This window comes from Pimephales promelas, chromosome 14 (assembly GCF_988280905.1).
Source record: "Pimephales promelas chromosome 14, fPimPro1.hap1.1, whole genome shotgun sequence".
NCBI lineage: Eukaryota > Metazoa > Chordata > Actinopteri > Cypriniformes > Leuciscidae > Pimephales > Pimephales promelas.
In genome coordinates, this window is record NC_142782.1 from 14565128 (window position 1) to 14578792 (window position 13665).

Genomic DNA, 13665 nt, shown 5'->3' on the forward strand with positions numbered 1-13665 from the left:
TGTTGCTAGAGTAACTTTCTTCAAAATCTTGCCCTTTAAAAACAAGATTTTGCATTTCTTAAAGGAGTAGTTCACTTTTAAAATAAATTAAAAAAAAATAAATAAAAAATTGGTGATGAGATGTCCATGTCTTTCTTTCTTCAGTTGAAAAGAAATTACGTTTTTTTTTTTTTTTTTAATGAAAACATTTCAGGATTTTTCTCCATATAATGGACTTCACTGGGATTCAAACGGTTCAAGGTCCAAATGAGAGTTTCAGTGCAGCTTCAAAGGGCGTTAAACGACACCAGACGATGAATAATGGTCTTATCTAGCGAAACGATCGATCATTTTAAAAATAAATACAAAAGTTTAAGTTTTATAATCACACATACTCGCCTTCACTGGGCTTTCAAACTTTCACTGGCAAGGACTAAATCTAAAATACTAATTCTAAATCTAAAATATCTTAAACTGTGTTCTGAAGATGAACGGAGGTCTTAAAGGCTTGGGATGACATGAGGGTGAGTCATTACTGATAGAATTTTCATTTTTGGGTGAACTAATCTCTTGAGCATAATTTTTGGCTTCAATATCTTGTGGAAAAGAGGTTTTCCCCTAGCTTAATATATTATGCAGTACGAGAGAACCTTTCATTAAAGAACCGTTTTTACTTTACAAATCACAGACACCTAATGCTTGCATGTCAGTAAAGCACATGTCTGTGTGCAGGGTGCACGATCCCAGGCACGACAACCTAATCACTGGCTGCTCAATCTAGACTTGGAATAGAACCACAAACAAGACCAAAAAGTCTAAACACATAACATCTACACTGGAGCTTTGGCCTTGTCCCTTTTCTCCTCTATAGGTCAAAAGCTGCTAGGCGAGAGAGTTTAAGGATAAACAGAAGTAGCATTATTAGGCATTGCTCTTTGGATTTCATCATCAGTGGACGTGAGCAATAGCAGACATGTCCACGTCACACGTACAACCCCTTTTCTTTTGATTTCCGTCTACAGATCAGAGAGTATGAGCCACTGTTTTCACTCCAAGATGGTTAAAAACACTTACTCAACCAGCCTTTTATGTTGTTTTTTTCACTAATTTGAAGCAGGAAATTGCGTTCAACATATGGAAATATAGAAGAACCTTTAGTCAGTAAATGATTTTTCGAGCAGATATACAATAACCTATGGAAACTTTTTAAAAAAAAAAATTAAATATAGCTTCGTATTTTTCATATCAAATTAAACAAGGAGGTCATTATGGAAAACAGAACAATTTACTGAGCCAAGGATGACTCCAAGTTCACTTTTTGCTGTGTTGGTCATGCAAGTGGAATGCCTGAATTAAACTACAATTTAAAAACATAAAGAAAATGTGATCTTGAATGACTTTTGCTGTATTTTTTAAGTTAATCCTTTTTTGGTTGATCCGTATTGTTCAGCAAACTGGCTGATTTATAGGGAAGTAATAATGCTAATAATGCTAAGTGATTTCCCAAAAGAGAGAGAAAAGAGCAATTTTAGAGCCGGATAATCTCTTTATAATAATTGTATTTACAGAGCTTTTGCATTTACACACAAACAAGTTATGCTGAAACCAAGGGGCTGAGTTAAAAAAAAAAAAAAAAAAGAAGAAGTAAATTCGAACCCATTTTAAAGATGCAACTAAAAGAGATAACGTTTACAAAATGAATATCGTTGAAGATCGGCATATTCATTAAGTCTGACATTGGCTGAAAACAAACAAAAATAAAACAAAACAGTAAATTAGTTATGACAATATTAATGGTTCAAAAGAAGCATGACGAACTAATTAAACTAGATGCATTTTTTTTTTAAATGAAGTTCATTTACATTTGAAATTATGGTAACACTTTACAATACGGGTGCACTAATATGCATTAATTCATGTTTAACTAATGCACAGATAATCATGAGTTAATGTATGGCTCATGAAGAGCTAAATCGGTAATTAATTATCACTGCATAAGCAACTAATAAAGAGTCTATATTAATAGATTACGTAATACATGAATTGCTGAAAATACATGGAAAGTCTAACAGTCTCATCACAAGTCGTCATATAACTGATGTCTTGGGACGTCTTTTGACCATACGTCAACATCCGCCTTTTTAGGGTACCCTTAAACGTCGGTTGGTTAACGATCCCGGGTCGTCATACAACTGACGCTTTACCTTTAACGTCAGTTAGGTGTATTAATTTCTTAGTAACATATTTTATTAACTAATAGTGCAAAATAATGTGTTAATTACTCAAAGCTGTGTACTTCAACTTCCAGTTGTCTGCTTTAATTAATCATTAGCTAATGTTTTGCAAAGATATCATTATGTTATGGCTTTACTTGTTAAGGCACCCGTGTTACCGCAATTATTAATAAAGCTCGCTCTAAAACCATTACTTATCTATTTAACTTTAAATGTGTTTTGGTATATTTGAGTAATTTCTGAAAGAATAATAAAACCTCCCATCAACCTTTGACATAAATCAAGAGGTCTAAAGAAGCATGCGTTGCTAACTCAGTATAAAGGTTAAGTAAACACACTAAGTTATTCATTTGTAATTTTACATCCATTAAATCTAATAAAAACTTTCTGGTCTAGACTATACGTCACTGTCACTGTACAGGGGGTGACCACCTCCGAGCGCATGACCGAAACGGAACAACGGAAACCGGAAAAACTGCAGCCTCCAGACATCACATTGGTGGTCCTTACGAATTTACAGGAACCTTGAAAAAAACCTAGGAAACCCAGAGTTAAATGTTTTAGCAGGTTTTGAGGTCGGGGGGGAAATCTGATTGAACCCCATGAGAGTGAAGACACCAGCTGAAAGTTTAGAATGGATTATACTTGCACTTCCATTAACTTTACTGACAGTATTTTTTTTACGGATGATGAATGTCTCTCAGCTGGTGGGTGATGAAGTGCTTGGAGCTTTTTTACGATTTTTTGGAAATGCAATGTAGAGAGGAGATCTTTACTGTGGGAGTAACAAAATAAAAAAGAGAGGAGGAGGAAGAGGAAGTAACACCTGAGGGCAGTGCTTTTCTTCAGATAGCTCCTTTCAATATTCTTGGGCTCAGAGACAGTGAGATTAATCAGAGTAAAAGGCAGTAGCTACATCCGAAATCGCATCTGGTTTGAAAGTTGCTTCATGACTGTTAAAAAAAGGATTTTCTTTATACTATGAATGTGAATGAAATTTGGAAGTAGGCCTATGTGTCACGGTTGGTAAATCCTATGTCTTCTTCATGTCTCGGGTTTCTGTTGTATAGTGTGTGTGCTGATTAGGGGGGCGTGACCGCTCATCAGCGCTCATTCAGTATCACTCATCACCAGCTGCAGTCTATCATTCCGGTCTATTTAATCTCACCAACTTCTCATCTCCATTGTCAGATCGTTGTTTGTTGATGTCGGTGTCAGATCCCGCTTTGTTCCAGTCTCCTTCGTTGTTCCTGTCTGTTTCCCTGTGGATGTTCTGGATTCGTTGTGTTGATCGTCACTTCACATCTCTGCACCTGTCTCATCTGACCTTTGAGTCCCTGCGCCGCTAACCTGCCCGCCTGTTGACTGTGAACTGAGTTTTCGAATAAATATTGCATACTTGCAATTGCTTCCGAAGTTTATTTGTTGCTGTTACTGTCATGCGACCGCCAGCGTCAGATGCGTCAGTAACTCCTCTCTCGTAGCTTCATGGGATAGTAAAGTGTCCGGTGGATACATACTTTGAATTCTATAAAATTGGTCATACTCATGTGCTGTTTCTCGCATACAATATAGTATGGAAGGCTTATTCAGAAGAAGGGAGTGAGATAATATTTATCTAAAAATCCTTCCTCTAGACATCTATTTCATGTGATGTTACCATAGCTTTGTGTCACAATCATGCTTAGTTTAATCTGTTTTGGTTTCATTTTCAAGGACTTTTAATTTGCTCATCTTTGTTTCCTGTTTCCTTGGTCTTATGTTCCTGTTCACCATTTGTTTCCATGGTTATTTCATTATGTGATTAATTAGTGTGCACCTTTTTGTGTTTGAGTTTGTTATCTTGTGTATTTCTTTCTGTTCATTCAGTTCATTGTCGGGTATTGTCTGTGTTAGAGCGTGTGTGTGTATGCCTACGCTGTTTCGTGTGTGTATCTGACTAAAGCCTTCCCTCATCTTCCTTTGAGTCTTACGACGTGACAGTATGACCACAGGCTATGGCATCATATTTATAACTTAAAGTAATCAGCATGTGCTGAGGCTTGGGATGTTACAAATGTGGATAGTTATTTTAGTATAATTTATATACATTTATAGTATTTAATATTTATATTTTCAGTTTTAATGTGAATTTGTTTTGTGCTTTTGTCATTTTATTAGTTGTTTAAAAATATTTCTGTTTAACTTGAATTTTTATTTCAGCTTTACTTTATATAAATGTTTATTTCTGTTTAACTTTATTTACATATATTTTCAACTTAGCTTCATTGCAACTTTATTTTTAAATTTATTTTTAATTTTAGTTAACAATAATAACACTGCATAATGTGATTTATTTACATGACATATTAAAATATTTCATCTCTCATCAAGAGCATAGATGGATTGTGAATGATATGCTAATGTCAGATTTGGCATCATCTTTTTTTTTTTTTTTTTTTTTTTGTGGGACGGCATGGCATGAATTAAAACCAATAATCAATACGGTTTTCTATAATATGATAATACTTGTCAGATGTTTGTGAGTCCTCTGCCATTGTTTTCCCCCACTAATGTCATAAATATGGCAGCAGTGAATAAAAGGTCCTGTGACTAAAACGGATACAGAGAAGCACTTCATCCTCTGAAGTACTTATATAACGCTGTGTTATTTAAAGTTCTCATTTTAGATTGGCCATCTGCTCTTGCCATCATCTCCTGTTGATAACAGCTTAGACATGGTGTCTTCCACAACATTTGTTTTTTTTTAAATAAAAAGTTATTTCACCACACTACATAACTTTCACAATCTCTCCTCTCTCTCAACTCACATTATGAACCACTCTCATCATTTAAAATAACATTTCCTGCAAATTGAATCACTCTCAAAGATTAAGGGTTTACATTTGCTCTTCTATATGGCCAAGGCAGGTTCAAAAGTACAATCATAATGTAGCTGAATATGTGATCTTGTTCCACTCTGATGTTTATGTAATATTTTCTCTAATTTTATGCTATTTCAGCAACAAATAAGAGTATAACCATCACATTGGGAGTTTAAAAATCGAGTGGCAGCATCATTAAGTAAATATAGAAACTGAGCTAGAGAACCAAAAGAATTTGATCTGAAATTCACAGACACTCATTATAATCATTGTAAAAATAATTACTTCAAAGTTGAAATGACAGATGTAACAATCAGGTAACACTTTAACAGTTTCATTAGTTAACAGTTAACATGAACTGAGAATGAACAATACTTCTGAAGCATTTAATAATCTTATTTACTGTTAAAGTAATTAAAAGTTGTATATACATTGGTAACTGAGATAATCAAACAATGAAAATGTATTTTTATTTATTAATGTTAACAAAGATTTATCCACAAGTTTCCGAGGGGCGCTCCTGTAAAAAATAAAGTGGGTGAAACTTCCGGTGAGGCGGCGGAAGTAGCACTCCAATGGTATTTTGTGTGTTAGTTAGCGAAGAGGCTAGCTGTTTTTCGGAGAATTATTTTACTATTTAAAGACGCAAATCTTTATGGGAGATGTCGTTACGGAGCTCATGGACAACATGTGCTGCTCGCGGTTGTATGTATAACCGGACTAAACTAATTTAGTGGCTTAAACGGGATTGTTTTGAACATAAGCTGAAAACGAAATCAGAGTGATTCTGCCAGAGCCCGTCTCTGATCCTGCCAACGACTGTAGTTTCCATCATCTCCCAAAAGACGATGAATCTTCCTGTGTACATTTGTTTAAATTCTTAATGTTCTATAAACTCTATCAGCATGTGATTGGCTGTTTTCTACTGATGTTACACCTAAACTCAGGATCAAAGCCTGTGTTGACAGAATACCAAATGTGCCAGTTAATGTATTCAAGTAGCACATTCATTTATAATTTTGAATAAACTCCAAAGCACAATGACTGTGTATTTTTTATTTTAATTGTTTGTCAGCTCACACAACTGTCTGTCACCATGCCTTGATGAGTATTGATTATTAATAATGTTATTATAATACTCCCAATCAACTACTGCGGATGGTAAAGGTACTGTTATTTCACCCTTTTGAATTTGGTTGAGGTTGTGTTCCCACATCGTTAGCTAGTTTGGATCGCTATAACTTGAATGACTGTCAACTGTTGAATGAACGAGTGTCAAGCATGTCAAATCGCGCTTTGTTTACTTCCAACCGGAAGTCACGCCCACTTTTGACGCAAGGCCTCATGGGGCGTAGGAAACTTGTGGATAAATACTGTAACAAATACTCTTTGGTAGCTTTCTGTCCCTGACAGCGACGGAACTACCTCTTTGACACGTTAAAAAGTTCATAAATAGATAATCCAAATAAATTGAGTGGTTTAGTCCAAATTTTCTGAATAGACTTGATCGCTTTATATGATGGACATATTAAATTTAGGCTTTTATTTACTGTAGCAAAGTTCAAGTTTCAGGGAAGGAAGAGGAAAAGGGTTGGCTTGTGGAGACTTTGGGTTTTTATTTCAACCAAAAATAAACTGAACAAACTCAAAGTTGCACACACTTTGAACTTAATTCACTAGTATCTCAATTCACTAGTGTCTCAATTTGCCTGCGCTCTCCGCTCTCAGCATTCTCTTCTCACTCTTTCCGCTGCTTAATCCGTGTTCTGAAGATGGGCAAAAGTCTTACGGGTTTGGAACAACATGATGGTGAGTAATTAATGACAGAATTTTCATTTTTGTGTCAACTATACATTTAAGGTTTACAATGACAGGGGGGATATGGACAAAAGTATTGGGACACACTTCTTAATGACTTAATTCAGTATTTATTCCAGTCAGACCCATTGCCACAGGTGTATAAAATCAAGCACTTAGCCATGCAATCTGACTTTACAAACATTTGTGAAAAAAAGTTGGCAAATGTTTGTAACATTTGCAAACATTTATCAGTACCATTAGGTAAAAAAATAAAAGTATATTTTTTAATAAAATAATAATAAATTATATTTTATTATAATTATATTTTATATTATATTAAAAAATAAAAATATTTTTTTAATATAAACAAAGTAAAAATCTATTTGGCTGATAAACATTTTGGGGAAGGTCCTTTTCTGTGCACAAAGACAAGTCCATAAATACGTGGTCGGATGAATTTGGGTGAAAAAGTACTTGACTGGTCCACACAGAGCCCCGATCTGGGAAGAATGGAATGGAGATTGCAAGCCAGACCCTTTCCGTCCAACATCAGTGCATAACCTCGCAAATGCTCTACTATTAATTTCTATTTCTTTAGAATGTGATGTCATTACAGTCCCTGTTAGTGTAATGGTCAGATGTCCCAATACTTTTGATTATGTTGTGCATAAAAAAAGACAAATGAATTAAAAACAAATCCTTTAATTCAGAATCTCGGACTCTTCAGAATAGAGGGTGAAGGAAATAAAATGTGTTCATGTCGTTTGGGAACACAGAGCTTGTTTTTGATGAATGCTTGTGTCACGATATTTTGAGCTTGGGCAACTGTTGACAATTTTTGTTATTCATGTCCCTCATAAACAGATGAAATTAGATACGTAAAATCATCAAAAACTGGCTAAAAGGACCTGGATTTCCAGGGTACCACCATAAATTCTTCTGCCGTGAAGTCAGTAATCAAATCAGTTCTTTCCCCAGATATTACATTTGTAATGCAAATGTGATTGATGTTGCTTATGCCTGAGCAGAATAAAAGCAGACAGGAGAAAAAGTGATGGGTTGAATATATGAATTAACATATTTATCACCCAAAGTGGACCGAACGTACAGTACACACTGTTTGTGCTTTTGATTTTACTAAATGTTCTAAGGTAAGTGGTTGCATGAAAATGATTTAGCTGCATTCAGATATATTCGTTGAATTACCTTATTTATTTTTGGATCTCAATTATACAGAGTAAAGTGATTAATATAAACCATATCTTAGATTCTATATAAATGAACATCGTATATGAGTTTAACCAAATGTGATCATGTTGATCTTTTTTTTAGACAGCTCACTCTATACTGATTAAAAATTAATTGTCACCTGCGATGTAATTTACCGCTGGCTCTCACTTTCTGTCTGCCTTAAAAAAAAATAGGATATACGATCTGTCCATAAAAAGCATCTCTTTAGATACCAAAAAGGCCGTACAGTACAGGTCAAGTTACTCAAATTCAACCCAACTCCTACATCCACTGACAATGTGCTCAACAGTGTGACTCACTCACATTTACGCCTAAAAATATTTATGTGCTACTGTACAATGTATTTACAAGCATGTGTGTGGAAAAACAATAAGTTCTTCAAAAAGTCAGTTTGATGAAATTTTGACCTGGTTTCACAGACAGGGCTTAGTTTAAATCAGGATTAGGGCTTAGTTAAATTGGACATTGAAGTAGCTTTTATAAATGCGTTTTATAGAACATTAAAGGCATACTTCACCTCTGGAAATATTAATGTGTATTTAAAATTGGTCATTTACGTAGAAGGAATGTGAATTTGGAGCTTTCTAGACTGAGAAAAGCCAGAAAATAAATGTATTTTTGGCTTATGTGGATGAAAGACAACAACTCCCAGAATGCACTTGCTTTGTTGGCCTAGGACAGTTACAGAGCGCAGTAGTTAAACAAGCGCAGTCTAGGCTACTAGCGAGTCTCTGAGATGAGTCTCGCCAAAAATGTGTTTCGAGATCGCTCAAAATGCCCGGCATTCGGCTTTTGCGTTCTACAGTCGCCATTCATTTTGTTTACTCTGGCGAGCAGAACGAGGCTAGGGCCGCGGGAGAACAGCGCGAGGGTGGTGGCGTGATTACCGATGAGCGACACCTGTGAGAGGCACTGGTCTGATATCTCTCACGGAGGAGCGGAAATTTTCTTAGCAATGTTAAAACGCACATCAATTGTTTTCTTTATATTCTTTATATCTCCGCAACAGTAAAGAACGAGACTCCAAATTGCACTGTTTCCTTTAATGATCTCTGAGAAACCATAAAGAAAAACACCTAATTAAAAACTCCAATGCCACTTTTCGACATCAAGACAAGTAGTTGCTTCTATGAATAATAAGCTCATTTAACTCCAGTGCTTTTCTGCCTCTCAAAGCCAGCGTAGCATGTTGACTGAGGTATTATCGGGTTAGTGCAGACCCACAATGCTTGGCCAGGTGAAACAGATACACAGACTGTACAAACACAAGCTCCATTCCATTCTTTCCCCCCCCCTTCTTTTACACATACACGCTTCTGCCAGAATACAGAATGTGAAAACCGTAATCCTCTGCAGTAAATTGAAGAATCACACACACACGAACACACATGTGCATAGAATCTTAGTGTGACGCTTACATGGCAGTGACTGTTTTCATTGCTATAACATGAAGGACCCGAGGACACATAAGGCCCATCAAACTAATCGGGGCAGCTTTACGAGGGTCACATAGTGTTAGAGGCAGTTGTGCACATCATGAAGATAACCCCCCTTGGAGTCTCAGAATCCCTTTACCAAACAAACTCAGCTTGAAGAACCAATGTCTACTCATACTGCCCTATAATACTTTATGGAAGATTTAGGTTAAGTCTTTGTTGTCTCATTTAGATCAAAACAGAGATGAGATGAAAACATCTACTATTAAGATGAGACTGTTTAACACGTTTAAATAGCTTTTTGTGCCAATATGGTGCAGCTGGTGGCCTCCATGTGTCCATTTATATTAATTTGCTCTGATATCTGAAGATTAAAGGGAGGATTGAGGTTTTGAAGTTCTGTTTGTGACACTGTGATAAATGGTCCTAAACAAGACCTGTCTGTGGCACAATATCTTATGATGTATAATCTAAGAGGCAGGCAAGTGGTCATGATAACTAAATACTGAACGAGTTTTTATCATTTTAAAAATTAAATAATTAAATAATAATAATAATAACAATCACCCCTCCTTGAACTGCCACCTTATCTCGGTGGAGGGGTTGGAGTAGCCGAATGATCCTAGGAGCTATGTTTCCAGGGCAAAGGGAAAAGGTAGTTCCTAGGTGACAGGTCAGACTAAGAGTGGATCAAAAACAAGGACTGTGACGTCGCCCGGCATTCTGGAGCCAAGCCTCCACCGTGGAGTCAGGCCAGGGTTGGGGATCGAATGTAAGTGCCTGGTTGCCGGGCTTCCCCCATGGGGCCTGGTCGGGCTCAGTCCGAATGAGTGACGTGGGGCAGTCGAAAGTAGGGGCCCCGACAACCCGAACCCTGGACACGGAAACTAGCTTTAGGGAAGTGGAACGTCAACTCGCTGGCGGGAAAGGAGCCTGAGATTGTGCATGAGGTTGAGACGTACCGACCGACCTTACTTATACTACGCCCTAAAAGTATGTCCTCTTTTTGTGAAGAAAAAGTACATACTTTTGAGTGTGTAGCAAAAGAGTAGGCAAGCTTTGGGACGTACTATGACGTCATCTTTAACGGACAGCGCTGTCGCGTGCTGCGTGCATCCTGTCACCATAAACTGGCCTGTCAATCATCTTGTCACAGTTAAAATCCTCCATTCAATCTAATTTGATTTCCTACCGTTTCGGGAGCACGTTCATCTGCCAATCGTGGGTCTTTAATGCGGATACTTCCTCGTGTTTTGCTATTTTAATATAATGATGCATTTAAAAAGTAATGGCTAAACGTATCCTTACAAAAGTCCACAATGCTGCTACAGATGCAATATAATGTGGAGAACATTGAATAAATTATTTTCGTTAGGTTAGATAGTGATAATTAATCACTCCAACCTCTTTATCTAAACCTCTCAACATAACCCATAACCGCGGGACTCGCGCGACCTCCATGTCTGTAGTTATTTTAACACCTTTTACTCGTGTTTGTAGTTCTCTAACCGAATCCTCGTCCAACGCGCAATGAGTTGTGGGCAATATCAGCCGTAAGAGTGTGCATCGATCTACACTTCGGATTCTGACCGGAAAAAGTAGACCATCCGGGTATCTTTGAAACACTCATTTCAACATACTACGGTTTGGGACGCACTAATTCTATTTTCGAATACTATTTAGGACGGATAGTATGCGAATTGGGACGCAGCAATAGTCTCCACGCACGGCTTGGGCTCTGGAACCACACTCCTTGAGAGAGGATGGACTCTCTACCACTCTGGAGTTGCCCATGATGAGAGGTAGCGGGCTGGTGTGGGTTTGCTTATAGCATCCCAGCTCAGCCGCCAATTGTGTTGGAGTTCACCCCGGTGAACAAGAGGGTCGCCTTCGGGTCAGGGATAGGTCTCTCACTGGTGTGTGTCTACGGGCCAAATGGCAGAGCAGAGTACCCCGCCCTCTTGGAGTCTCTGGGAGTGATGCTGGAAAGTGCTCTGACTGGCGACTCCGTCGTTCTACTGGGGAACTTTAACACCCAGTGACAGTGACACCTGGAGGGGCGTAATTGGGAGGAACCTGATCTGAACCCGAGCTGTGTTCTGTTATTGGACTTCTGTGCTAGTTACAGCTTGTCCATAATGAATACCATGTTCAAGCATAAGAGTGTCTATCAGTGCACATGGCACAAGTACACCCTGGACCAGAGGACGATGATCGACTTTGTGGTCGTTTCATTCGACCTCCGGCCATATGTCTTGGACACTCGGGTGAAGAGAGGGGTGGAGCTGTCCACTGATCACCCCCTGGTGGTGAGTTGGATCCGATGGCAGGGGAGGAAGCTGGACAGACTGGCAGAGTCCCCTGTATATATATATATATATATATATATATATATATATATATATATATGAAGAGTTCAGATGCAAAAGCCTCTAAATGCCATTAGAAATTTTCTTCTTGAATGATGATTTTTATCAAACTTGTATATTTAAGTTCAGTAATTTCACTTAAATAACAATTAATAGGTATTCATCATTGCCATTTAAGTGAGATCACTGAACTTAAATATACAAGTTTGATAAAAATCATCATTCAAGAAGAAAATTTCAAATGGCATTTAGAGGCTTTTGCATCTGAACTCTTCATATATATATAATTAAAACAAAGAACTCAGTATCAACAAAGACCAATGAGTGTAATGGACATAAACTTACATGTGTAAAAAATGCCTCTGCCCTCCGCTGTTGTTCATTCTACTGAGATATTTTATTATTTGAACTTCAATGATAAGTAAATTACACAACAGAGAGAGCAAAGAGTTTTTTTTTAAACATCCCATCTTATTTATGAATGTACATTATTACTATATGTTTTTATTGAAAATAACGAATTGACTCTGAATGTTCTGGTTATTTTTTTAGTAATCACACAAAACAAAAAGAAACAATTATAATGTCAAAGTGAATAAATGTGTTAAATCTGCTAAAAACAGTATTACACATATTTAATTTGTGGCATGCTCTAGTTTTTATTTAATATTCAGCTAATGTTCTGTAACACAGAAGCAACAAATGTCAACAAGTAATAGGCTTGATTTACTGAAAACTTCACTCAAATACAAAAGATAAACACAAACAAACACACAATAAACAGCTATTGGCGAGAGTAGAGCATAAAAAGGGCAAAAAAACAAACCGAAGCATGGCGGATGTCTGTATGCTTGAGCAAAACATCAGCCCCCGAGTGCAGTTGTGCATAACATGAAACAAAATCCCTGAGAAATGTTCCCAATGCAAGAAAAATCAACAGTGCTCAAATAAATGCAACAATTACACGTGGAAAACTTAAACATACAAAAACTACTCTCTCTTCCACTAACTAAGCCAATCAGAAGGCAGTATTCCTGGTTTTGATGGATGGCCATTGGTAAATCAGGACCATCACAGGGGGAAACTTCTCTGATTAATGTTCAGGGAGTTCAAAACACGCACAGACAAGCAAGTATGGAAACAAATGCACTAACAAAAACATAATAATTCAAATGCATGCATAAAAACATAAATATATATTAAAAATCCTCATTCATAATCACGCCAAGATACTGAAGAAAAACTGTATAAAGAAATATCCACGTATTTGAACGGCATCACAGCACATTAGTGCAAGGTCTGACCAAGGGAAGGGAAGTCTTCCCTTCAGTGATATTTATAGAGGGACCAAGTCCCCAGAGAGAGTGTGCAAACACACAGACGATACACACCAGGAAAATAGTCATCTGCATGAACACATGGGTATTTGTTGAAAACACATTGACAAAACAGGAAAGCACACAACATATTGCTATTTATACAATGACTCATCCGAACAGCCACCCAGTTAAATGCATGAGGAACGCTAATGTTCACGTCCAATAATTATTACTCTCTCGAAATCAGTGTCTTCGTACACATGAACATTCGCACGTACGCAGATGGTTGTAATTTCACTAATGCTTGTGATAATGGACTGCAAATTTCATCAGAAACAGAGGGTTTTTCCAAGAACAGGGTCAACACACCTGAGGCAAAACCATGTTTGCCATGTTGTAATGTAATGATTTTA

The 13665-nt window shown here is 37.1% G+C and overlaps 1 long non-coding RNA gene across 2 annotated transcripts in view; it reads right to left on the reverse strand.

The window, feature by feature from the left end:
* LOC148973697 (uncharacterized) overlaps window positions 1–13665 on the reverse strand; it is a 53286-nt gene that overhangs the window by 8131 nt on the left and 31490 nt on the right. The window lies entirely within an intron of this gene.